We start from the raw sequence: 27,876 nt of genomic DNA, 5'->3' as shown, positions 1-27,876 counted from the left end.
TGAATTTCAAAATTTTTAGTCAAGTTAGTCTTTTATCACTGTCACCTATAACCTAGGCCTATTTCCTACCCTTTTTCTTGGTAATTTAATTTTTTACCTCTTTTGACTGTCCCTCTCTCCTGTCTTTGACAGGCCTCTTTTACTAGTGGTATTCCTTAACATAACTCCACTGCTATTTCTTTCTTAAATTTTTTCTACAGGATAGTATTGCTTCATTTACCATGTCAGACAAAGTTAAGTTGGGTTTTAAACAGTGTGACTAGTGTGGACGTAGATGCCTAACTCAGATACACATGTTCATTGTGTCTACTGTTTGAGCGTGGATCATTTGAAAGTTGATTGTGACATTTGTGCTGTTTTTTCTAATCAGACACTAGCAGAACGTAAGAATAAACTTATTTTAAAAGGTTTACTCAAGACACCTTTCTTAGAGGCTATATCTGGGTCGGAGGTCTCACCCCCCTCCTAAGACCAAAAAATATAAGGAAAAATGGAATCACTCAGTTCCTGCATCTCCGTCAGTTATGGAAAAGAGTTGGCTCCATGCTTCACCGGCACCCTCAGCGCAGACCTCTTCGGCACCAGGATATGTGTCCTCTCCCTCGGTGCCGACCATGGTATTAACTCCTATCTTGGTTTCAAACACCACTGACTTCGGTGCTGTCTTTGGCTCCTACATCGGCTACAATGACTGTTCATGCCTCGGCTCCATCCCTGTTCATGGTGCCAACAGTCTCCTCTGCTCCATGGGCTCCGATGACTGCACATACCTTGGCACCATCCCTGTCAATGGCGCCGACAGTTTCCTCAGCTCCATGGGCTCCAATGACTGTACATGCCTTGGCACCATCCCTGTTCATGGTGTTGATAGCTTCTTCAGCTCCATGGGCTCCGATGACTGTACATGCCTTGCTACCATGCCCAGCCATGGTGGCAACAGTTTCTTCAGCTCCATCGACTCCAAAATCCGATTATCTGCCAAGGACAAGATATTCTCCTACTTACAATCCTTTTTTGGGGCAGAGGTTTAGTCCATTTCTAGAAAGACCTGATTCCCCTTCTGCAGCCTCTTTTAGATCCACTAGGAGTGTTTCTGAGCTAGACCTAGTGCGGGTTGTAGACCAGCATCTGGTAGCTAGGGGATTGCCTATTCCAGCTAGAACTTCTGGGGTCTATATTAGAACATCGAAGTTTCAGATCTTTGAATGTTCTAATATCGAACCCAATTCAGCAAATGCTGACAACATCGAACATTCAAAACAGCGAATTTTTTCCTAGGGAAAAAATTTGCTGTTCTGAAACACATACACACAACACAAGCACACCAAAAAAACAGCAATCCACAAACATACACCTAAAATCTTACATCTAACCCTGCACTAAACTGTACATACACCACTAACTATCCACTTACCTTAACCCAAACCCTAACCCTAAGGTCTGTCACTATCGCACACTCACCTCACCCACGCCCTAACCCTAACTCACCTACCCCGTCCTAACCCTCACATCCACACAATCACACACTTACCTGACCTGTGCCCTAACCCTAACTCACTTAACCCACCCTAACCCTCACGTCCACACAATCACACACTTACCTGAACCCGACCCGTAACATTCCACCACAGTGCTGAAAATAGCAAAGTGACAGAAACAGACAACCAAATTCTTTTCCTGGGAAAAAATTCGGTTTTCTGCAGCTTAGCTATTTTCAGCTGAATTGGGTTTGATATTAGAACATTTGAAGTTCTGAAACTTCGATGTTCTAATATAGACCCACCTTCCATCCCTCCTGGCTCAGATTCTTCTATCTCATCTTCCCCTGCTTATCCTCCCTCAGCACCCACTTTAGTACATTCTGTCTTAGCTCCAACAGCAGTGCCTCCCCTGTCAGCACCCTTGCAGCATCGGCTACGATGGAGCTGATACTTTTTCAGAGTGGTGCTTCGACTGTCCGTACCTTGGTACCTAATCCAATGCCTAATTTCTTGCTGGCACCGTCTATGTCCACGGTTCCAACGGCTCCCAGTTCTCTCATCACCCCTCAACTGGAACTGGACTCAGGGGGTGCCTTCTGTAACAGGTGATGGATAGGGCCCTTCACTCCGAAGGCTCACAACCAGCCCCTAGGACACCAGTATCAGAACCCCCTGTGAAGGGATCCCCTTCTCTGGAGTCCTCTTCAGAAGATCCCACTGGAGAGCCATCCCAGAAGAAACGGTGCAAGAGGAAGCACCTTGACTCCCCGGAGGAATCTATCACAGAAGACAGTGATTGTGATGAAGGTGAAGGGTCCCCTCATTCTCCCCCAGACAATGTTTCATTCGGAGACATTCTCAGAATCCTCAAACAGCGGGGGAAATGAAAGCCCTCTAACCCTTCTTCTGAGGAATCAGTGTTTCTGCAGGCCTTCCGTGCCCAGCCTTCTACTTCCTGGGTGACCCCACTAGCAGATAATCTTGTTAAACTAATTGTGCAGTGTGCCTGGAAGGCCCCAGACAATGTAGAACCTGTCTCCTGGAGGCCAGGCAAAATTTTATCTACACCTAAAGACCAGCCCCAATGGTCCACGTAGCTGATAGTTGATTCTATGGTCATGGTGGCGGCCACCAAGAGGGAACTGGCAAAAGATAGTTCCACTGTCCATCCTCCAAATAGGGAATACTGGACCATGGACAGACTAGGGAAGCGGATCTATGCTTCAATGACCTTCACCATTCGGTCGCTGAATTATCTGGTGCACTTTACTCACCTCCAAAGAGACCTAATTTCTGAAATGGTTTCCTCTTTGGTGGGGGTACTGCCTGATGAGGTGCGTGACACTATCGCTTTACAGCTAGCTACCTTTGAATCCATCTCAAACTCCTCGATGCATTTGATATCTCACACCACCAAGGGGGCAGCTCTAGCTGCTGCATCTGGTGTTGTCATGAGATGTAATGCTTGGATGCAGTTGTGTGATTTTGCAGACTCTTAAATCTTCCTTCATTAACGCACCTGTAGATGAATCTGTAGTTTTTGTACCCAAGGTAAGTGACACACTTGCACATAGTGAGAAAGATGGAAAGATCTTGTCTGCTGTGGGCATATGCTTTCCAACCCCCAGAGACCCTACTCCAGGAACCAGAAGGGGGGAAAGATATGGTTCAAGAAATCCCAAGGATCCTTTTGTGACACTCGTGGTGAGCAATACCCCCGGGGCAGAGGGGGATACTCATATGGAAGACACCACTTTCAGGGTAGAGGGGTCCGCATAACCAGGGAGCCAGAGATTCTTTCTTCAGCAGACCCTACCAGCACTCCTGAGCAGCTGCCCAATTGCTTTCCCCTGGAAGCAGTCGGGGGTCGTTTCTCTCTGCATCTACCAGCCTGGCATCTTATTGCTACTGATGTTTGGGTGCAAAGAATAATATTCAGAGGCTACTAAATACCTTTTGTTCTAATTCCCAGACCCGTCAAATGAATCCCAGATGTACCACCCAATCAGAGGGGATTAGCAGCCTCAGAAATAGAAAAACTGCTAAGAAAAAGAGTCATCCAATCAGTCCCACCAGAACAGACAGGATCCGGGTTTTACTCAAGGTTCTTTTTAGTGCCAAAAAAGACAGGGGACTGGAGAACAATCCTGGATCTTAGCCTACTCAATACATTTATCAAACCTCAAAAATTCTGGATGGTCACAGTACAGTCTATTCTTCTCTTCCTAGGGAGGGAAAATTGGATATGTTCTATAGACCTACAGGATGCGTACTACCACATAAAGATGGATCACTACTCCTGGAAGTTTCTCCACTTCCAACTGGGAGCCAATCACTACCAGTTCAGGGCACTGCATTCGGTCTCTCAACAGCTCCCTGAGTGTTCACAAGGATTCCAGGTGTTTCCCTATCTAGATGACTAGCTCCTTGCCACTCCAACCAGGAATCTCCTAGTCCGCAGCCTCTCACACTCAAGATCTTGCGCTCTGCTTAGGGATTACAATCAACAAAGACAAATCTCAGATGTCTCCAACAAAGACATTGGAATATATTGGAGTGGTCTTCAACACAACATCCTGTCAAGCTTCTCTTCCCCTTCACAGGCTTTTGAAAAAAAGACACCAAATTCAAGACCTTCTTCTTTACACGTTTGTACCAGCACGTCTTGTACTGCAACTCTTGGGCTCCATACTTTGGTACCACTGGTGAGACTGCACATGAGAATCCTGCAGTGGCTCCTCTCCGCACAATGGTCATTGTTAACCCACCCACTCAACCACATGATACGCCTTATGAACCGTTGCAAGGAGGAAATGCTATGGTGGATGGAGCCACAAAAGAATCTTTGGTGTTGACTGTCTTCCCCAACCCACGGCCATGGTGACCACGGACACTTCTCTATTAGGGTAGGGGGGCATTTCCAGGGAAAGACTGTCCAGGGCACCTGGATCCCCCTCGAGGCCAACTTGCACATAAATGTCCTGGAACTGAGGGCAGTTCTCTTAGTGTTGCAAGCGTTCCATGCATCCCTGCCTTTGGGGACCATTGCAATTCAGTCAGACAATATGTCAGTTGTCTGGTATATCAACAAGCAAGGCAGAACCAGATCTTACCCCCTGTGTTGGGAAGCCATGAGGATTTGGCACTGGGTGATAGCTTCCAATCACTTTCTTATAGCAACGCACATTCCCTGTAGTTCCAACCTTATTGTGGACAATCTGATCAGGGACATCCTTATGCCTCATGAATGGTCCCTCAATACTGTAATAGCAGCTCAGATCTTCCAACACTGTGGCAAGCCTTGCTGTGACCTGTTTGCTTCCCCCCTGAATTACAAATGGAGGAGCTATTTTGCCTTGATTCCCCCTCAGGGGGACCCACCAAGTGATGCTCTAATGCACAATTGGCCTTCCAATGATTGCCAGACTGCCTGACATCCCATCTCCTGTTTGTGAAATGCTTCTGGCCTCACACAAACCTTCCATTAGAAAGCTTTATTCTAGTAAATGGACTAGGTTCTCTATTTGGGCCAAAGACAAGAACTTAGACCCTTTCTCTATGCCTATTCAAAAGATTCTACAATACCTGACTACTCTCCTGTATGCAGGAGCCTCAGCTTCAACAATCACTGTACATTTAGCAGCTATCACCAATTTTCATAATGGTCTTGAAAATTCTTCAGTTATGTCACACCGCTTATGCAAGACTTTTATGAAGGGAGTATTACATGTTAAACCTCCCGTCAAGCCTCCCTTAGATCCCTGGGACTTCACTCTGGTGCTTCAATCTCTTACAGGCTCTCCCTTTGTGCCCTTTGATTCATGTGATTTTGGAAAACCATACTTCTAGTAGCACTCACCTCAGCGAGAAGAGTATCTGAGCTGCAGGCCTTGAGTGTCAAGAGTCCTTACTTGATCTTCCACATGGATAGGGTGTACATTTGTACTGACCCTTCCTTCTTGCCTAAGGTCATTTCTGGTTTTTCCATTAATCAATTTATTAATCAATTTATTGACCTGCCAGTTTTCTTCCCAAGGCATTCTAATAGATTTTTGCACACCCTTGATGTGCACCGACAGTGTTCTTTGGACAGGACTAAATCTTTCAGGAAAACAGACCAATTGTTTGTGGCCTTTGCAGGACCCAGATTGGGTAAACCTGTTTCCAAAGTGACTTTATCCTCTTGGCTTAGAAACGTCATTACCTTTATCTACCAACAGAATAAGCTATCCTTACCTTCCAGAATAAAGGCTCATTCTACCAGATCGATAAAGATTTACAACTTCAGATAAACAAGTTATGTCTTACCATAACGTTCCATCTGAGTTGTAGATCTTTATTCATTCTTTACTTCCTGCCCTCCTTCCCTCTGCCTGGACTCCTAGTGGACCTCAGGTATGCCTGGTTAGGGTATCTGCTCAGACAGAGCCTCCTACTTTTTTTCCTATTACTACATCCTTATCTAGGGTGGGAAAACTTGATCTGGAGTATCTAGGAGAGGGGCATTGTGGGTAGGTTCTGAGCTGAGAGTTTTTGGCTTGCGTGAGCTGGGAAACGGCTGTATCGGTTTTGAGGATGGAACTGAGGTCCTAACTGTAAAGAATGAATAAAGATCTACAACTCAGTTGGAAAGTTATGGTAAGACATAACTTCTTTTTCTGCAAGCAAAAAAGAAGAAATCTGTCAACTAGAAAGATAATAAAATCACAATCGCCCAAGATCTGCCTCTCCCAATCAAGCAGTCAAGGCAAGTCCTCTCTCCCTTTTGCAACTACCTTATAAATAAAAAGATTAAATTTCAAATGAAATATCTGGTGAATCTTTGCTTTCTCCATAACAACATAAACTACTCAGTCAAAAACATACACAAAGCAAAATCTGTCTTCACTAAAGCTTTTAGAGAATTGCCATCCAATCTTGCATAAATAAATAACCAGAGTTATAAAAAATAAATGTACTCGCTTATTTATAAAGCTCAAGGCACAAACCTACTTCATGGTAAAATCAGAGTTCGTTTTACATCCAAATCCAGCTTCCTACCTTGTTTTTAGTTTTGAAAAAAATCTGCCATTTTAAAATTCCACTTCTAGGCCACAGAAACGTAACCAACAGTCAGCAATCAATCTCTGACCCTGCATAGATACTTCCGGATGAAAACTAGGAAGTCCAAGTTCACTGAGGGCAAAGTTCAATGATACATCATGAACTCCAATGTCACAATGCTTCCACGCTGATCGCAAAGCAAGCAAACAGCTCCAAGCTTTTAGAAGCTCTCTGAATGACAGCTCCTGTGCAGAAATAACCTGAAAAGCCATTGTGAACCCTATATAACTGCCAGTAACCAATGGCTAAGAGGAAACAGAAGGAAAGGGGAAAAGAACAATCTGGAAAAGGCTCTACACCATGGGTTATCTCTACCTTCTCCAGAATCCGAACCTACAGCTACTATAAGGTGATAGTCCTGTCTATTTACTTAGCAACGATACTTTTAGCTGGTAGTTTAGAAAGTTACTTTTACAAGAATACAAACAACCCAACCTAAAACAAACTAAAATTATTAACTAATAATATTAAAGAATGATTGCTAGCTATAGTAGGTGTCAACCAAGGAAAATTATTATTGATGTTAGATGATCATTAGCAATTAAGGCTTCTCTTAATACAATCATCCCTTGATTTCCTCATATAGTAATTTTATTTTGCTCTAAGCTAATTTGTCTTGGTTCTAATATTTTCAGAATAGTAGAGAGTGCAGTTGATGGGTTACTGTCATTGAAAATAATATTTAAATTAACTTCTGCAAGATCCGTAGCCAACATTTGAGAGAAATAGATGATGACTCTTGTAGAAATTATTCATGACACTTGTTTTAATTTTAGAAACAACCTGTTAGACAGTACTGGATTGTGGACACTTCAAGAATTAGGTAATAGATTACCTTCTTATCTTGGTAATCTTTTTGGCATATGGTTGACATTACTCATAATCCCTCGAGGTGGGATACAGCTTTAAGACTGCAACTATAAGCATAAGCTAGCTTGACTTCAGTTACTATAATATGCCATGTTATTGTGACTTTATTATGCCTACTATGATTCTATACTGTGCAAAACAATGTGTGTATCATACTAGTCAGAGCACAAATAACTTGTTTTATGAAAACAATTGTACATTTATGAGTAAGCTATATGAAGGATAGGGGTAATATCTCCCCTTATTCATGTGAATCCATGCCATATATCACCAAGGTGGTTTTCCCTGTATGCAGGAATTTAGGTAAAAACTCCTCAGCCCAGGTGAACCCATTACTTTAGGTCTCAGTTGGAATAATGTTCTAAATACTTTCTATATGAATTTTTACTGCATTTTAATAGAGCATGTTGGAAATCACTCTTTTATAGCAGTATATATTAGCTATAAAGTATGTACTACATTTCAACAACATTCAATAGTAGTAAAATAATTTCCCTGCGGACTAGATGGTGTCAATATTGTAAAGACGCTCAAATCAGCTTCATAAACTAGTGTACTTTGCTAATACTATTTTGCTTCCCTTGCAATGGTCAAAATTGCCACTAGCAATCAAAAATGGCTAAAAGTTTGCTCCAAGATAGATTCCAAGGATATACACACCTAAACTGTACTTCAACACGTCACAACAATACAAAAGGTGTTATATTGGAGTATAATTTACGACCACTATGCAAGAAAGTTATGCAACAATTGTAGAACATAGTACTATCAGTGGCAGATATTTATACATTCTAAAATATGGATAATACTATTTCACAGATAACCATAATTGTTTGTATAGACTGATGCTCCTTACTACTCTGTGTAGTCAATGTTTGTGCATCAGTATGATAAGTTGTTTTTTTTTCTCTAAAGAATCTTGACTTAGTATAATAGTTACAAAAACTTTTATGGAAAAGGTTTTAAATTGTAAAACGTTGACAAAATCTTATTAAGCAAAATGCTAAACTCATTAGCAAGTTAGTAAGGAAGCTTTACTATTTGATGGTAGTAGTATTTACACATTACAGAGCAATGATTTGTTATGATAAATCCTTGATTTAAAAGGTTTATGTTTATTTGATATGATGTACAGCTCGTTAAAAGTGATATGCTAATGTAATATGACATCATTTATTGTGCAATTGCTTTAACCACGTTGAGTATTTAGTCCATCTCTTTGGATTACAAGTTACTTCCTAATCAGTCATGTTTTATATTAATTTTTCTGGTTTACACGACTATTTTTCTTCCTCTTCCATATACAAGGAACAGATGGAAAGGTAACATTTCTACAATTTTAAACAACTTTAATCATCTAGAGAAGGAATATACTATAACCCATTAGCCCCCCCCCCCCCAGAGTCATACTAACTGGGGCACTTTAAACACTTAGTCTACCATCTGCCCCATAGTTGAAGGAAAGTTTAGATAACTATAAATCTCAGTTAAGCTAAAAGAACTACTATCTCCTATATCAGGGAACATAGGCTGGAACCCCAACTAGCATTACATGATTATAACTAACTATTCATGTTATTTAATCATCAAGGAAAGTTATAATTTAAGTTGACTCTAAAAAGTAGAGCAGGTTGTGAAGTCTAACTCCTGTGCTAAGTGTCTGATGGATCTTAGAATAACAGTAGAATTTTGTAAAATAGTTAATTTTGTAAATAGGGTTATATCACCTCTTTCAGATAGCAGTACGGCGTGGACACGCACGGGGGGGGGTCTGCAGGGAGTGGGTTGTCACGTTTTCACAATATTACTACATGTAATATTCCATAAAAGCCTACAATGTGCAAGCCATAAATGTCATATACAATCTTCTATAATGTACAATCTTCATCTTATCCATTACATCAACAACTACCCAAAGACTAGAGTAATGCTTTAATGGTATCACTGGAATCCTGGAATGTTAAAGGCTTGCAAAATAGCAAGAAAAATAATCTAATCTTGCATTTAATCTATAAATCAAGAGCTGAGGTATAGGTTCATAGGTTCATACTAGGCTATCTGCCCTAGGGCATTTATAAGCCTAGCCAGAGTGTATTTGGCTTTCCCCTCCCATTTTAAATTAATTTTGCTATGCCCTTTTTCGAGGTTAGTATAATATGCCTCTGTCTAACAGTGACACAGAAGTGATACCTGGGGTAAACCTACAATCTCCCATCCACTCATCAAGATTCCTCTTGAAGAGAGTCAATGAGGGACTCTGCCTAACCTGGACTGGGATTTTATTCCAGAGTGAAGGGAGCCTCTGGGTTATGAATCTGTCCCTCCAGCATGTCCTATTTATTTCAGTGCTGAGGTTCAAGTCTCTCGAGTGCGTAGCTCGATGGGATTTGGATTTTCTGTGGTGCAGCATGTCCATTAATTCTGGGTTGGACATGGATTTATACATCAGGCACAGATCGCCTCTGAGCAGGTGGTATGCCACTGAGTAGAGCTGGAGTTTCTTTAACTGGGCAGCATATGGCATCTGTTTGAGCCCTTTGATCCTCTTGGTGAGGTACTTTTGGGGTCTTTCCAGTTGCTGCAGGTGTCTGGTAAGGTACATACCAAAAGGGGCATTGTACTCAATTATGGGCCTGATGAGGGATGAGTAAAGAGGCATGATGACCTCCCCTGATCTAGATGTGAATCCCTTCATGATTAGGTGGGCTATATAAAATGTTTTTCTAACCACTTTGGCCACGTGGTTGTCAAATGAGAGATTGCTATCAACTTGGGTCCCCAGGTCCCTAATTACTTCTTCTGTACTTAATGGATTACCACCTATGTGGTAATTTGTGGGCACTTTGTTTTTGTCAAAGGGGATGACTATACACTTTTTGGTGTTTAGCTTGAGGCCATGGCTCTGGCACCAGTTGTCTGTTTCTATGTTTCTATGTATCACTAATCCAAGAGACCCATATGACTAAAGTTCAATGGGAGAAGGATACAAAAAAGAAATGGATAAAATAATAATAGCTGCAGGAGTTGATATAGCTTATAAAGGGGTAGAAATAATTGTCAAAAATTCTTCCAGAGGTACCATTATATCAAGTGATTTTGATCCTAATGGTAGGTGGTGTTACCTACTATGCACTCTCCCATTCATTAACAAAAACATCTTAATATTAAATGTGTATGGCCCATGCATGCCCCACATTGTTTTCATATAAAAAATTTATACAGTTTTAGAGAAATACCCAAACCATCTCTATATATTTGGCAGAGACTGGAATATGACTATCGGACTTGAACTCGATAGAACAAGCAAAGAGAACAAACAATCTCTTGACCTAGCAAAGCTTATAACTGAATTAATGGATGACTTTAATATACATGACCCTTTAAAATGTTTAGAAATGATACTGGAATCAGTAAATTTAAATTTTTATCAGCACCCCACAAATCATGGTCTAGGATTGACTTCTTCTTAATTTCAACAAGTTTCTCAAAACATGCAATAGATTATTATAATGATATGAGAATCGTATCTGATCACACCAAAATTAATCTGAAAATTAAAGAAACCAAGTCAAACACAACTGACCATTTGTATCAAATTGGACATTAAACCCAAACCTCCTTAAAAACAGAGAACTCTTCTAGGAAATTCAGGAACTTCTTGACCAAACTAACAATAACTTAGAAAAATCAAGCATCCCATACGACATACAATGGGCTGTGGCTAAGGTAACAATTAGAGGAATATTAATCCAAAAAGCATCTCTTCTCAAGAAACAAGCTAAATCCCAACTTGTTAATTTAGAACTCAAATTAAAAAGTACAGAAATAGAACTGCAAACCAAACACACTACAGAGTTAGAAAAGTAGGTGCTTTTACTACAAAAACTACTTAAAGAAATCCAAATAAACCAATCCTCCCTCAATGAACTCAGGCTCATAAACAAATATGTGGAATGGGCCCAAACCCTTTCTAAAATTCTGGCCAGAATAATCAACATTAAACTTTCCCCCTCTAGAATAAAACAAATTAAACATGACAATAAGACATTCTTCTCGGATAAGGAAATCATTCAAGTTTTTGAAGAAATTTACCAAGAAGTCTATGGCCCTCAAAAACTCACCAAGGAGACATTATCTGATAATTTCCTTAACGAACTACAATTCCCACTAGTAAATGAAACCCAGATAAATCTCCTCAAACCGTCAATAACTATTGAAGAAATAATTCTAACCATCAACAAACTAAAACCGGGAAAAGCTCCAGGACCTGATGGATACTCAGCTGAATTCTATAAATCCTTCAAAAAACAATTAGCTCCACTTTTACTTAAGGTATATAATTATATAATAAAATTTGGCATCACTGACCTATATATAAACAATTCTAAGACAATTCTTATACTTAAACCTAACACAAATGATCATAATCTTAATGACTACCGCCCAATCGCTTTAATTAACTTGGATATAAAAATTCTATCCACAGTACTGGCGCACAGACTAAACTAAATACTCCCTTACATAATATCACATGAACAGCTAGACTTCATGAGCAATAGACAAGTTTGGGACAATACATTAACAGTTGAAGCAATAATAAACATGACAGTAAAAGATAATTCTCCCAAATATGCGCTCTTTGTGGATGCACAAAAGGCCTTCGATAGGGTAAACCTAATCTTCCTTTACAAGGTCTTGAAGCAATTTGCTCTCCCTGAAGAATTTATAGATATGGTCAGGGTGCTATAGGATAATGCTACTACTACATTATACATAAATAAAAAGAAATCAAATCCCATCCCAGTAGTCAATGGAACAAGATGGGGATGTCCACTCTCTCCTTATCTTTTTAACCTCTACTTAGAGGCCCTCATTTTGAAACTAAGACAGAAAACATTTAACCACTCTATCTACACTTCCAAAATCCATGTTAAATACACTGCATTTGCAGATTATCTTAACATTTACTTTGAATTTCCCTCCACAGGGCTAATAAAGATCTTAAGTTCTATTGACAAGTTCTCTGCAGTCTCAAACTTTGCCATAAATCCAAGTAAATCAAAACTATTCCTGTTAAACCCCAAATGTCACAAATAATTCTTCTTCCCAGAAACAAAACTTAGAGTAGACTACTCACTCAGATACCTAGGGGTTACATATACTCACCTTCACAGAGAAATAATAAAGAAAAATCTAAATAAAGTTTGGTCAAAGGTTACTGAAGATCTGGACAGATGGAAAAACCTAAACCTATCTCTTCTTTTAAAGACAGCAATCATAAAAATGAACATCTTTCCTAAAATACTTTATCATCTTAATGCCACTAATCAAAGCATTCCAAATAGCTTCTTCTCTAAAACGACAACAGTTTTAGGCAAATTCATCTGGCACCCTAAGAATACAAGGATTAGCTATGCAAAATTAACCCTACCCAAAGAGAAAGGTGGTCTGAATCTTCCTGATTTTCAGGCATACTATCTTATTATTAATGCCAGCCGTATTACAAGACTAGCCAAGTATGAAACCTCAGATTTATCATGGCACCCTCTTTGGATAAAAATCTATTACCAACATCTCAAATCCACAAATATAAATCCAAAGGCTATGCGTTTCCTTAATGGCAAAAGTCTGAAAGATCTAAAAATTCATCCAACCTTAATTAACAATACGGCATGCTTTCAAAAACTTATAATTTCCTTAAATCTAAAAAACATATTAACTATGGCACAACCAATATAATTTCCTTAAATCTAAAAAACATATTAACTATGGCACAACCAATACACTTAAACCCCAATATCAAACTCAGCAATAATATGTTAAACTTGGATAATTATCCAATCATAAAGGAATGTACAGTATGGGATATCTATCAAATCAAGGATCTACCACTGATTCTGTCATAGACTCCCTAGCAGCAAATAAAAAATATTGCATAATTATCAAACACATTTTATACCTAGTAACTCTGAGGACAACAAAAATTAGTGCAGACCCAAAAGACATCCAACTGTTTCAACAAATCACATCCCTTCTCATATTGAAAACTAAAATGTTATTGAACACCTATAGATTAATCATTCAAATTAAATACAATAATGTTCTTTATTCCAATTACTGTACGAGTCAAAACAATAAATTAACCATTGAACAAAATTTAGTGGCAATTGATATAACTACAAAATTAACTCCCTTTAAAAAATGAATCTACACGCAACTAATGATTAACACCACCTATCACACACCACATTTTCTAAGCAAAATAAATCCTAATATATCACCCTTCTGCCCTACATGTTCAAATACAGTAGCAGACACCCTACACATTTTTTGGTCTTGCAAAAACATTTACAAATTATGGTGCTCTTTAAGGGCAAAACTGGAAAAATCATGGTATATGAAATCCACCCTCTCATGGGAAATGGCAATTTTAAACATTTTTCCCAACTTTTACACATTTGAGTCCAAACACATTATTGTAACACTGTGTGCAGTACTGAAATCATATATAGCCCTTAACTGGTTAGACAGATCCAAAGTGTCTTGGGCAGAATTTAAATCTTTAGCTGTCAAATACGTTTTAGCAAACAAAATAAGAATAGTCAGTCATAAGAAACTATCATATTTCCAGAAATACTGGAAAAGACTTATAGAGGTCCTTAGCTAGATTCACACTAAGCTAGTTAGAGTACCATTTTATCTTTTTCCTAAAACCCCATTAAGTAATAATTTTCCTCATTAATTTAGTTTAAAGCATACACTAAACCCTTACTATAAGAAGATTGTGATACACACATTGGTTACCAAAGTGTTTTCCAGTTTATTGGCTTAGGTACATATCACTATGGCATGAGAAATTACCAGCTTCTGAAATTCTTATGATTACTTGCTTAAGTGACAACCCAGTGTAAATATATGTAAATAGTTGCCTGAAAGGCTCAATGTATATTTTTATTACTTTTTCTGAGAAAAACAACAATGTTCAACGTTATACGGTCAAATTGTATTGATTAGATGCTAAACAAGGTGTATGTAATATAATGTATACCTAGTTATGTAAGACATGCTCAACCTTTATTTAAAAGGTGGTTAGCTTTTATCCCATGCTACTATTATGTACTATGTATTTACAATTGTATGTAATCATTCGTTATGTATACCTTCAAACTTGTGTTGTAATACTTCATTACAGTTAAGGTAATATGAGAAAAATTCCAATAAAAATCATATTTGAAAAAGAAAGATATATGTGAACAATTAATAACCAGCCTGTGCCTAAGGCTAAAAATAGGGTTTTCACATAATTAGCACTGGGATATTCCAGAGGTTAACTATCGTGTAAGGAAACACAAGATGGTAACCATTTGAAATGTAGGGACATGCTAGCAAGATTGAGTCCCAAAATACGAAGGCTGAATGAATGAAAGATTGGACTTTATATATATATACATATATATATATTTTTTTTCTATAACCAGTAGAGTCCGGTTATCAAATTTTGCTGAATACTGTGCTGTTTTGTAGTTTCTGTGTTTCCCACACCTTACTAAGATAGAAGGAAGCTTCTCTGTTCATCAGTGAGAGTGGTGAGCTCTGAGCAGCCTATCTGTTGCTGGAAGAGTGGTTTAAGCTTAGAATCTGCAGTTTTATTGGCCATTTTGGGTTATTTCTATTCCTTTCATCTTTCTGTTTAAAAACCTGTGTTTGCACGTCTTTTGCACTTGTATTACCTCAGTAAGATCCTGCCTGGATGTCCTGCAAAGTTCTACAGCAGCAGAGATAGACAACAGAGACTTTGAGTGGATTAAGTACCTCTGTTTTGCTTTTTATTGCTTATTTTCACTAGCCACACTATTCCGAGTATTTTGTATTAACTTTGCAACTTATGTGAACTGTTTTTTGAATTCTGATACTGTCTGCACTTTAACTGATAGTTTTTAAGTGTTTTTCAACTGTTGAGGGCTACACACTCAAGTGTGATAGCCATTTTTCTGCTTTAAAAGTATTTATTTTACTGTATCTGTTTTCATTTTTGAAAAAAAAAAAAAAAAAAAAACCCCACAAAAAAATCTTATCTCTGTACTCATTTCCCACCTTTCTATAAACAGTAGAGTCCGGTTATCAGATTTTGTTGAATTCTGGTTTGTTTTGTAGTTTCTGTGTTGCCCAGACCTTACTAAGATAAATGGAAGCTTCTCTGTTCATCAGTGAGAGTTGTGAGCTTTGAGTGGTGAGCTTTGAGCAGCCTATCTGTCACTGGAGAATTGTTTCAACTCAGAATCTGTAGTTTTACTTGCCACTTTGGTCTATTTCTATCTCTTTCATCTTTCTGTTTAAAAATCCATTTGCACGGTTTTGCACATTGCACAGTGCTGTTTATCTAGGGTTAAACTATTCCCAGTGCCAGAAAGTCCGCTCTTCTAATTTTCCCTTAGAACTAGCCAGTATTCTAGTTTTATGACTCAAAACTGTTTCCTTGTGCTCAGCACTTCTTCAAAACTCATTGCAAACACTAAATAATCTACAAATTAGTGCAGCACTCAACTTTCCTCACTTGTTAGGAGGAAAACAGTTTTTAGTACTTAAATTAATAAGCACCTATCCAGGCATGTCTAAGGGTCAGCTCCCACTATTTCCCCTGTCCACCTGATGAATCTGGGCATCTTGGGGCCAGGGCCGGTGCTAGAATTTTGGGGGCCCCCAGCAAGTGTCATGCTGGGGGCCCTACCCAGGAGGATGTAAGGTGTGGCCACACCCTCTTCCCTTTACTTCAATCCTCAAAGTTTGCTAGAAAACCAAATTGCTTTCAAGCGAAGCTAAGACACAAACACAAACTGGAGCCATACTACCAAAAGAAGAAGCACCACAGTGTATCCAACTGCCCAAATAAATCCTGCAAGCATGATGAAGTAATGTACTGTTTATTACAAAAAACAAAAAATCACATAAACCGCTTTTCGTCAGGCCACAGAGCCCAACTTCTTCAGATAATTATACAACATAAGACATACACTATATAGGAAGTGAAAAGAAAGTGAAAAGTCAGCTGGTTCCTGAATCAGCAGGAATCAGCTGCTCTTAAAGTGGCAACCACCTTCATTCATTACCTAAAATATATAGCTTAAACAGCTCTCATCTAACACATTGTTTTAAAACAATATTTTAAAATAGTAGGTGAATAGTGTAAAAAATCTAAAACCAATAATTATCTATTATAAAATATTAATGCAGTTAAAATTAAAATTAACAGTGTATGTATGTGTTTATATTTTTATTTTTATGTTCGAGTATAATAAATCTTAAAAGCATGTAAATAAAAACATGTAAATAAAAAACAGCAAAACCTGACTTGAGAAACTGAAAGTCAAATACACTCTAAAACAATAGTGTGCATAGACCATTTTCAACACAGCATAATAGTCAACTCCTAACCAAATTTTTAAGTTGTAGAATGCACCTAATTGAATACATTTCGCTAATGTCCAGAGAGTAACATGCAAAGGTACGTAATTGCCAACTCGATTCTAATTTCTCTAAGAGCAAGGAAAGAGGCCCTCCTCTAGGGTCATAGGCAATACAATCTATAGCCCTAGAAGTAAAACCATGGGTGGGTGCTTTCGTAATGTGTCTGGCCAATGCGTTCACTGATTTGTTAGACCTAATAGTGTATGTGTGTTCATAGACCCTGTCCCTAAGCCTTCTGTCATTTTTCCCGATATAGAAGGCAGGACAGGTATGACACTTAGCCAGGTATACCTGTTTTGCTTTTTATTGCTTATATACCTGGCTAAGTGTCATATACAAATGCACTGTGTAAGCAGATACATGAGTGCATGGATATTGCCATCCCCAACAGAACCAAGACGCTATCCTCCAAAAGAAAGAAGACAATCTGGTGGTCCCCTGCCATAAACAAACTCTTCAACAGAAGGAAGAAGCTGTTGCAAAAAAGAGTAAAATCCCCTGATTGCAGGAACTCCCTGGTTAGTCTCAATAAGAAGCTGAGATCCCTCATAAAATCCTCCAAAGCTAGTTACAAAAATAAAATTGCCACTGATTCTAAAGACAGCCACAAAGCATTCTACAACTATGTCAAGAATCTCAATGGCGACACTCAGATCTGCTCTCAGCTACAGCACAATGGCACTAAATATACAGAGCCAACTGATATTGCCAACATCCTGGTAGATAGGTTCAGTGCAAACTTCACCCCTTCCCTCACCCCCCAAAGGGCCCGTCACTATGCCGGAAGAATGCAAAGCCCCTGTAATCACAGCTGCACAAGTAAAGATCGCACTCTCCAAAGGCAAGAACACAGCATCCATGGGACTTGACAACATCCCAGGCTGCGTTCTGTATGAACTACAGAACAAACTGGCACCCCACCTAAGTACCATGTTCAATCATAGCCTCACTTCAGACTTTGTGCCTACTGAATGGTGCACAGTGATAGTTATCCCACTCCACAAAGGGGCGCCACCACAGACCACTGGAACTACTGCCCCATTAGTCTGACGAGCCTGGTCTGCAAGGCCATGGAACATATCATCTTGTAGTTTATAAACAAGACATCTACAACAACTAGAAAGGCCACAGAAATACCTCACTAAGAGGATTACCGGCCTCAAACAGATGCCATACGCAGACCATCTAAAAAAACTCCAGCTCTACTCCATTGCTTATCACCTACTCAGAGGCGATCTCTGGCTAATATACAAAGCCATGTCAAACACAGATCTGTTGGACAGGCTACACTTAAAGAAACCCCAATCCCTCAGAGCCACATGCTCCAGGGACCTAAACCTTGCCACCACAATGAACAGAACATGTTGGAGGGATAGATTCCTGTCCTAGAGATTTCCCATGGTCTGGACCAGACTACCCATTCATGTCAAACAAAGCTCCTCATTAGCCCTCTTTAAGAAAAATCTCGACAATTGGATGGGAAATAGGAAATACACCCCGGGGATCACTTCTGTGGCTCTGCTAGACAGGGGCGCAGGAAAATAACTTTCTTGGATGGTGAAAGCCAGGGAACTTTTTTGGCTAGGCATATATAGGCCCCAGGGCTGATAGCCTAGTACTTACCTATGAACCTATGAATATATATATATATATATATATATATATATATATATATATATATATATATATATATATATATATATCTATATATATATATATATATATATATATGTGTGTGTGTGTGTGTGTGTGTGTATACACACACACACACACACACACACACACACACACACACACACACCAAGTCCAAGATTTAATTTCCCAGAATAGTCCCTTTTCTTGGTGATCTCGGAGTATATAAGTTCAAGGGGTGGAGGTGCAAAGGGATCTTGTCCCCATGGAAAAAGATGTTTTAATGAGAAGAGCAATCTTCAAGATTCACTGTTGTCCTTTGTTTTTGGTCTTTTTTTCTACATGCCGGCACTCAGAATTTTAAATGCTGATATTTCAATAAGGAGCTACCAAAGACACTACAAAGTTTACGCCATTACCCCATCAATGAACAAGATGATGAGCAAAAGACTGAGGGAGGAGTTATGAAACAACCAATAGTGAACAATAGCATGCAGGTGAATTTAGGCAACACAGTACAAGTGCTGAATATAATATATAAATAAAAAGGAAGCATCTTAGTTATGAATCTGGATGTCTTGATTTTATGCAAGTGATTTGGATTTATATTTTTATACTAGGAAATAAATGTAAAGATAATATATAATACCAATACAGTGGTATGTAAGGATTTAAAATATCAGTTTTCTGTACAAAGATGTTTCTAGATGTGCACCCTTTGTCATAACATTCTTATTTCTTTGTTTTCTGTTTTAGTTCTCAGCTGAGGTGTCTTCTACACAGTCTGTATATTTTCTCTGTGTCCACATGGGTTTTTCTTGATGCTCTGGCTTCTTCCCATATCCCTAAAGTACGCAAGTAGATGAAGTGCAGTCCAACAACTTGTCTTTAGGCATGTTTGTGTATACATTTGAATGAGTACTAATTTTATATGGATAACTAATGCTGACTGGAAGAGCAGCTCATTTTATTAAAACGTTATCAGTTTTAAGGGCCTGATTCTAAAAGGTTTGAGGTATTATGGTGGAAGGTCTCTGCTGCTATATGCATTACTCCAAGCCCTCTGTTCTACTCCACCCCCTCCCACCCGACCAAATGTCGATGATTGGAGCGGGACGGGGACTACACTTTTATCAGTGATAACTATGCAGGGATCACTGCTCTCAATATAGCACTCCATGTAATATATGTGCAATGCAGTTAAAAAAAAATGTTAGTGAATTGCATTTTCTATTCATAAAAGAGTCCAGAACTTTTCAATATTACTGCATAGCTGCCAGTATAGCTAAAAAAGACCAGCACCACAGTGCCACCTGTATGTCAGTATTAGTACTGTAGACATGGCAAACGAAACTGTAATACTTGTAATAGTAAAGCTGGGATTCAAAAGATGGCATACTCTGTGTGTGTGTGTGTGTGTGTGTGTGTGTGTGTGTGTGTGTGTGTGTGTGTGTGTGTGTGTGTGTGTTTGTGTGTGCATGTGTGTTTAAGTGAGGCACTTCACATTTATAACATTATTTTCATTTTAAAGTCTTCTATTTATGAAGATACCAATATTATGTTCCATCTAACTGAGCATCTGCACTTATGCTGACCAGGAGTCATGCTACTATCATTCGTATTACAGGCTGCTTCCACTGTAAGTCAGCCTTAGCCTCTTTCTGTAATGCCTGCATTTCTATGACCATCATTTGGTGGGGGGGTTGCACTTTGCGTTGGTTACAACAGGCAACCTATTTTTATTCAGTTTATAAATGGAAATGCAATGCCAATTGATACTTGCACCGATGTTTGATGTAGTAAGGCAGAAATCTGTCTTGGCAGTGGGTACACATTCACTGGTACTAATTAGCACTTCTACAATTTGTCATTTGCATTTTCTGTAGAAGGAGTTGTGGAGGTCTTGTTTTAGGTTCATCTATGTTTAGGTATGCAAGAAAAGATCATGGTGGCACGGTAGCTCAAGTGTAAAATCTTTTAGAATCCAGTCCTTATTTATGTCAAAGTTGTACTGTGAATTTATAAGCATCATGTATTTTTAAATGAATGTCAATTCACTGACAAATTGATTTATTAACTTAACTCTAAGCAGTTTACTGATAATTTCTTTAATTGTATGCAAAGTTGCTTCTTTACTTTTATCAATTTGAAGATACATTTGGAAATGCTTTAAGCCACTGACTTTTTTGACTTCTATATAAAGTGGGGTTTAGTGGCATATTATTGATTTTGGAAAAAATGTAGTAAATTGACTTTTAAAATTTATAATAAATTAATAAACTCTTATTTTGCATTTTAGAAGTTATCCTTATGCTAGAATAACATGCCAAGAGGCACATTTTAAGACTACCTCATGTCATCAACAATAACAGGATGGTGAAACAGAACTGGAGAAATTAAATTTAAAAAACTGTGTCAGCAAGGTTATAATGATACTATTCTGGGTATAGACTAGTAAATTTGTTATGTTTTGTATAGTATTACAGAAATGCCAAAGGCAGAGACATACTGTATTAATACTACTAAATGGCTCCTGTATTACATATGGCATACAAGTGTAAGTGTTAATTTTGATTAGATCTCTGTTTGTGTAGTATCTTTTTAAAATTATATTGGCTGGGATTCATAAATACCTACATGTCTTGCTAAGCTCATGCACATGATGTACAGGGAGAAGCAAGCCGTTTATGATTCAGGAAACAGGTTTGCACACTGCAACTGGCTGTAAAACAAGGGTTAGCAGCCAAATATTCAAACAAGCATATAAATAGCTGAAGTACTTTCTAATGAACCAAAGATGTGGGTGGAGTGATTCAGAAACATGTAAAATGGGCTTGAACATGCCTCATTCACTTTAGCACTGAATTTCAAGACTTGCTTGAAAACAGTCATGAGGACACTTTGAAAAATGTTAAGGGCTGCTGCAGCCATTACAAATCTGTATGTACAACAGGCTGTAACACAAGGTGCTGCTGTCAAACCTTGTGTTAGATAGTGTAACGTGTTCAAACCACATTCGATCTACAATGGACTACATGAAACAGAAATAACAGATTGCTACAGAGATACTGTAGAACAAATTTCAAACATCTGACAACTGTGTGATAGCACTTAACTGGAAATGTCAGAAGGAAAAAGCTGAGTACATGTGCTTGACTTTCTATGCATTACATTCTAAATGCTTGGTGGAAAAAACTGTATAATATCCCAAAGTTTAAAAATCATCACACTGATTTATGATCATTTTTTTTTTGCTTCATCCTTTGCGCAGCAGTTGGCATTGAGCATCAACGTTCATTAGCAATGTACTTCACTGAATGACAGGTCACTATCTAAGACAAAAAACACAAAATTTAATTTCACCTGCACAAAATTTTAGCCAATAGTCATGCAAATGAGACTGGCTAAAGTATGTCCTAGTCATTAAACTATTGAATGCAGAAAATACACCTGGGTAACTTTCTTAATGGCATAATGTGTTAAAGTATGTTTGGAATAACAGCACAGTCAGAGCAGGGTTTGAATCCACACTAGTGGCACTTTACCTTTAGGGGTCATAATGCATTTTCTTTATTTTCTATACTTGAACCAACTACACTTGCAATTTAAAATGTGAATATGTCTACACAAGTGTGTATAATGGATACTAAATAAGATATTATGATATGTGAGTGCTGCAGTGCTTATGACACGAGTATATAAAAAATACGGATATGTGCACATTGTTACATATAGAACTTGACAACATCATTGAGATTGAGATATCAGTCCATAATTGATTGACACAGTCAGATTTGGGTATGCATATCTTATATATGCAAACATACTTACCTATTCGAATAGCTCTTGCAACATTGCATTAGGAATGTTTCATTCAGTGCAGATGTTTATGGATTCAAATCCAGGCAGCAGCAATTACTTGGTGTTACTTGATTGTTCATTATTCTTCAGTCAATAACTTTTATATGTGGGAACATGCATTGACTGGGCTATATTACAGTTACATGACATTTATTATATAGTTCTGTGTTCTCTCTCTCCCACTCTCTTTTCTCTCTGTTTTTTTTTTTCTCTAATTGCATTTGAATTATAATTCCTTCTGCAAAACTAATGTCAACCAGGAGGGGGAACTAGACTGGCCATAGAAGCTTGGACTGCCATCTCTCTACAGATGGCTGTGGTGGTGCCATCACAGGCAGTACAGGCAAGCAGCACTTCTGGGTCACAACCTGACAGCACTGCCTCCAAAACCTCTACACTACCTGCACCAGCAGCCTTGTCCCAGGGTTGGTGCACTGGTACCCACCTGGAGTAGTGGCAGTGGAGGTGAGGAATGTGTCGCCCATCAACAGCTCTCAGGACTGGCAGAAATGATAATGGAGAGAAGTCTTAGTGCCCACATTGGAAGAATGGAATGAATTCTGCATTGAATAGCCAAACTGATGTTCCATCAGGTAATGCCCAAGGTGACAGGGACAGGAGACAGTAGTGGCAGATCACAGGGTGAGGACTAGATTCTCCCTCTATACATGCTGAATGAGGATGTCCCTCTGAAGTCCCATACCTATCTGCAGTTACGGTGTCCCCTAATCATTTGTGTCCATCACCATTCTAGTCTCTCTTGTATGGCCTTTATGTTTGCATCTGCTGCATAATCTACCCTACCGACCTACCCCTTCTTATCTAAATACCTCCCCAACATTCCTTTCGCTTAAAAGCAAAAAATGAAAAGGGAACCTGTCTAACAAAAAAGTATGCCTCTTATGTAGCTCTCTACTTTGTGTGTGTGTGTGTGTCATATACTTGATTTGGTCAAACTGGCCCTACAACTTTATTAAGTTGTCACACACCCTTGATGTGAAGAAATGGATAGCAATGGTGCTCTCTCTCACCGCTATCCTGCATATACCTTTATTTTTCCCCAGTGTCCTACCCCCTCTGCTTGCTCTCCATTTTTCACCACTGTCCTATTAACCCCTTTTCACTACTTTAACCAAGTTAAAAAACACACCACACACTTGACCAGAAATGGCGCATCCACCAAACGCTCTATTTCTGTTCTCAGCATTTGCACAACAATGATAACTAATGGCAAATCACACTTCACGTCCACTATCAAAAATGCTGCATAACATGGTGTTCTTCACATTACTGTACTTAGCCCCACTGTTCAACAGACAGCAATACTGATAGCAATATGAGGAGTCAGTCATTTTTACGCATATAAAACAGGCTCCAGGATTTAATGTACACCACATGGGATGTTTACAAGTTTCATTACTGTTAATAACTCTGAAGTAAACATAGCCCCTTGCTTCATACTTGTCTCATTGGCCCCTTCAAGAATTTGAGTTTCACAACCTGAAATACAACTTTCTTTGTGGTGTGCTCAGATAATGCTCGGGTGTGGAGAAGGCTGATGCAGAAAGGCAGGTTTTCGAACCTAGCAGTATGTCAAGCATTAGTTAAGGTTTTTTTCTTTCTTCTAACATGTGGGGTTTTGAAAGACGGGATAGATATGTTAGTCTACCACCAGTATCCTCCTTATTCCTTTATTACTCTACCAGTATCTCACACCTGCTCATACCTTTTCATCTCTAAGTGCAAGAAATCGGGACAAAAGTAATGGGGGACAAAGGCACAAAACTAGGGTCAGATTATAAGTATTGTTGCTATAAATTTATAAAGTAGCTAGAATAATACGGTTAGCATTAGCATGCATTTTTGAAGGAAATGAAGTCTGACACATAGATGTGTGTCGTTATATCATGACTTCAGTCCTCAATGATTTGCTAGAAATCCATAAATTTTATGAGGAATAGGGTAACATTATGAGGTATAAATGTTTGTATTATGCAAAAACTTGGGCAGTGGAGAGGTACGCCCCTGCATGCCCCATATTATGAACATTATACTATAATAATAGTGACATGTTGCAATGATGACACAGAAAACATTAACAAAACACACACACATGGTCTGAAGTGGCTCAGAAACAGAAATGTCAATATGCATGTACTCTTCAAAGGGGAAAACACTTAGCATTGAGCACCATACACCACTGCTATTTCCTATTCTAAATTCAAAAACTCATAATATGTTGCCATTGGTCACACAAAGGATCTTGCTAGCAGTGTGCTTCAGTAAGTTATTTTGACAGGAAGAAAGTAATATCATTCGTTTGTGTTATATGCATGCAGTTTATTGGCTTATTGTAGTCAAGATTTGAAAAGATCACTGTGATGCTGCCTACGTATGTACATATGGCTTGTAATTACCTTGCACAATATGCATACATCACATAGTCTTGCCAGTGGTCTCCATAATAACTCGTAACACTAAGGAACAGTTCAACAATAATAAAATCAACGATATCTTGTTCCTTTACCCGTAAACAGTTCCACACCAACACCTTTATAAAACACTTCTTTATTCAGATAAAATTCAGTGGTTGAGCGCTTTCATCTAATTATGATAGACTTCATCAGAACAAATCAATAATGTCGTACAATAATCTTAATATGAACATTCAGCAATGCATGTGTGGTAATCCACTGCTTGACATCTTTAAATATTAGCCATCATATAACTGCTCAAAACACCTTAATGTGACATACATAGATAGCATTCATGACACAACAATTTCTATGACTGATGTGATGTATGAGATATTTTTATAATATATAGTCTGTTGTGACTAACACATTGTTTTTTTCTGTCTGTCTGTGTGTCATCAAACATTGTCCATTCACCCAAATGTATGTGAACTACAACTATGTCCTGTATGACACTTTTAATAAGATTTTTTCCTCTGGCATCAGTAGTTGAAAGAGTATTCTCTAGATTTTGGACTTGGGTATGTGTTCATATCAAACAATGATTAATTAGTATGAGTGTATGTGACTATACTGACAAGTAGGATTGGCTTATCCAACAAATGTGGTGTGTACACTTCCACTCTGGAAAAAATATTTACACAGGGAGAAAGTTCCTTCAACAATTTCAGTTCCTTTTAGACCAAACATTTGCTTTACAACACAGTGATGGTGTCTTCTTTTCAAGTGTGTTCTGTCTCACACTTGTAGTAAGACTTGTCTTATGCCATCGAGTTGGTACAATGTTCTCTACAGTGCGGACTTAGGCAGTCAGGTATTTGAATCAGCCATCATTAAGTATTATGAATGTGTGTCAGACTATAGTGACAGGTAGGATTGGATTTTCTAACAGATGTGTTGGGTAAACTCTCACTTAATGAAAACATTTACATAAGGAGAAGGCTCAAATAAAAATTCACCCACTTTTAAGCCACACACAATGATGAAGTCACCCTTAAATATGTTCTGCCTCATCCTTGTAGTACAATTTCTTCTGAAGCATGAGCAGCTATTACCTAGGGCTATCAATAGTGTACATAGATTGATAGTGGTTCAAATCTGGCAATGTATAAGTAATGTATGTGTATATAATAGTAACAGACAGGACTGCCTTACCCAAAAGATGATGATATGTTTGGCTCTCACTTGTATGACCTGGCTAAAGGATTTTTATCCATCAGAATAAATTTTAGGAAATATATGAGCATTCAAATACAATGCTTAAGTCAGTATTTGTAGTGTGTGCTTTCTAACACCTGTGGTTTAAAGCCTCCTGTGGCAGAAGCAGTTAACACACAGCTCTTTATAGTGTGGATTTAGGCAGTGGTTCAAATCCAGCAATTTGCAACTACTGTGGCTGTGTAACAGATAATCAAAGTTGTGTAGCAATGGATTCATCAACAGGTATAATGTGGGTAAATCAACACAGGGTTAATGGTTACATGACTAAAGCATTTGATAACTCAGACACATTTTAGGTGAGTCATATGGCTTCAAACACACCAAGGAAGTCATCCCTTCAAGTGTGTGATTTCAGGCAACTCTAATAATGATTTCTTCTGTGGCATTAGCAGTTAATATATAGAGTGTGGACCTAGATAGGGATGGATTTGAATTTGGTAACATATGTACAGAATACAATAGTGACAGACAGGATTGGCTTACCCAACAGATGGTGATCTGGCACACTCACACGTGTGAACACTAACAGGGCTAGATGTTTTTGAGGCCCAGAAAATATTTTATAGGAGGCATAACGATTGAAACAGACTGCTCCTGTAATCCCTTCAAGTGTGTGCTTCATGAGACTTCTGATGTTTATACACAGCTCTATAAACTTGGATAGGCAAGTGTTCAAGGTTGGCAAGGTGCAACTAGTGAGTGTGCAAGACAATGATAACACTCAGGACTGGCTTCACAAAAATAAATGACATTTACAATTTGACGTAATGGAAGCATTTATAATTAGGGGATAGAAAGGCTACATTTTGTAATCCCTTTAATGGAACCCCTATGCATTCAAACACAATGTTCAGAGTATCATTTCAAGTGTGTCTGACAAGTGTAATATGAAATTTTGTGTGGCATAATTAGTGCTTAGGTCAAGAAGAGCTTGATGTACATTGCAGATGTTCTAATCCAGTGGTGTATGCCTTTTAATTTTACTCAAAATATAGTAGTTACAGGCAAGAACTGCTTATTCAACAGATGTTGATGTGTGTCATGCTACAAAGTGGTTACAAATTGTCACAGGACCTGTGTTATCATAGTTTGTTAAAGTTTAGGGATTGGTAGGTGATGTTTCCCTAGTAATTGCTGCATGCCAGGATAATGATGCATTCCATTGTGAGAAGGTGAGCAGAAAGCACAATAAGTAATCAATGCTATGAAATAGTTATTGCCATTTGTTGTTTTATGGCAAAAACTTCTGAGAAGTTGTATCCGGCAGCATGGCTTTGCCAGTGGCTGCACAATGGAGATAGCGATTGATGCACAGAAAAATAAGAGCATTGTTATAAACCAGTACATACTTGTAAAATTTAACAGTTTCTTCACTTCACTTACTACCTGATGATATTGTTGCAGCTGTTTGTGGATATGCTGTATGTTGTGATCCAGGTATTATGATGTGTTGCATGATGCTCCATTTAGGAGACATATTTGATTTACAACACAACAGTATACTGCCTTCAGAGGTGTACTTTATCATAATGCATTGATTGTGTAGGTGTGGCACCAGCAGAAATTAGACATGTAACATGATGTCTACATAGCCACAACTGTTATATACCAGTCACATATAATAAAATGAAAAAATGCATGCAGCAGTTGTCATTACATAATACCGGCATCAAACACCCTTGTGTTATGATTACTTCAAGGGGCTAACTATACTGGGTGATCTTCCTTTCATGCATACCTATCATGTCCATAGGCATCCATTAACATTC

Source organism: Protopterus annectens, chromosome 2.part0 (assembly GCF_019279795.1).
Source record: "Protopterus annectens isolate FY-2018-M chromosome 2.part0, PAN1.0, whole genome shotgun sequence".
NCBI classification, from domain to species: Eukaryota; Metazoa; Chordata; order Ceratodontiformes; family Protopteridae; genus Protopterus; species Protopterus annectens.
The sequence above is the reverse complement of the archived record's forward strand: the minus strand, read 5'-3'. Positions refer to the sequence as shown.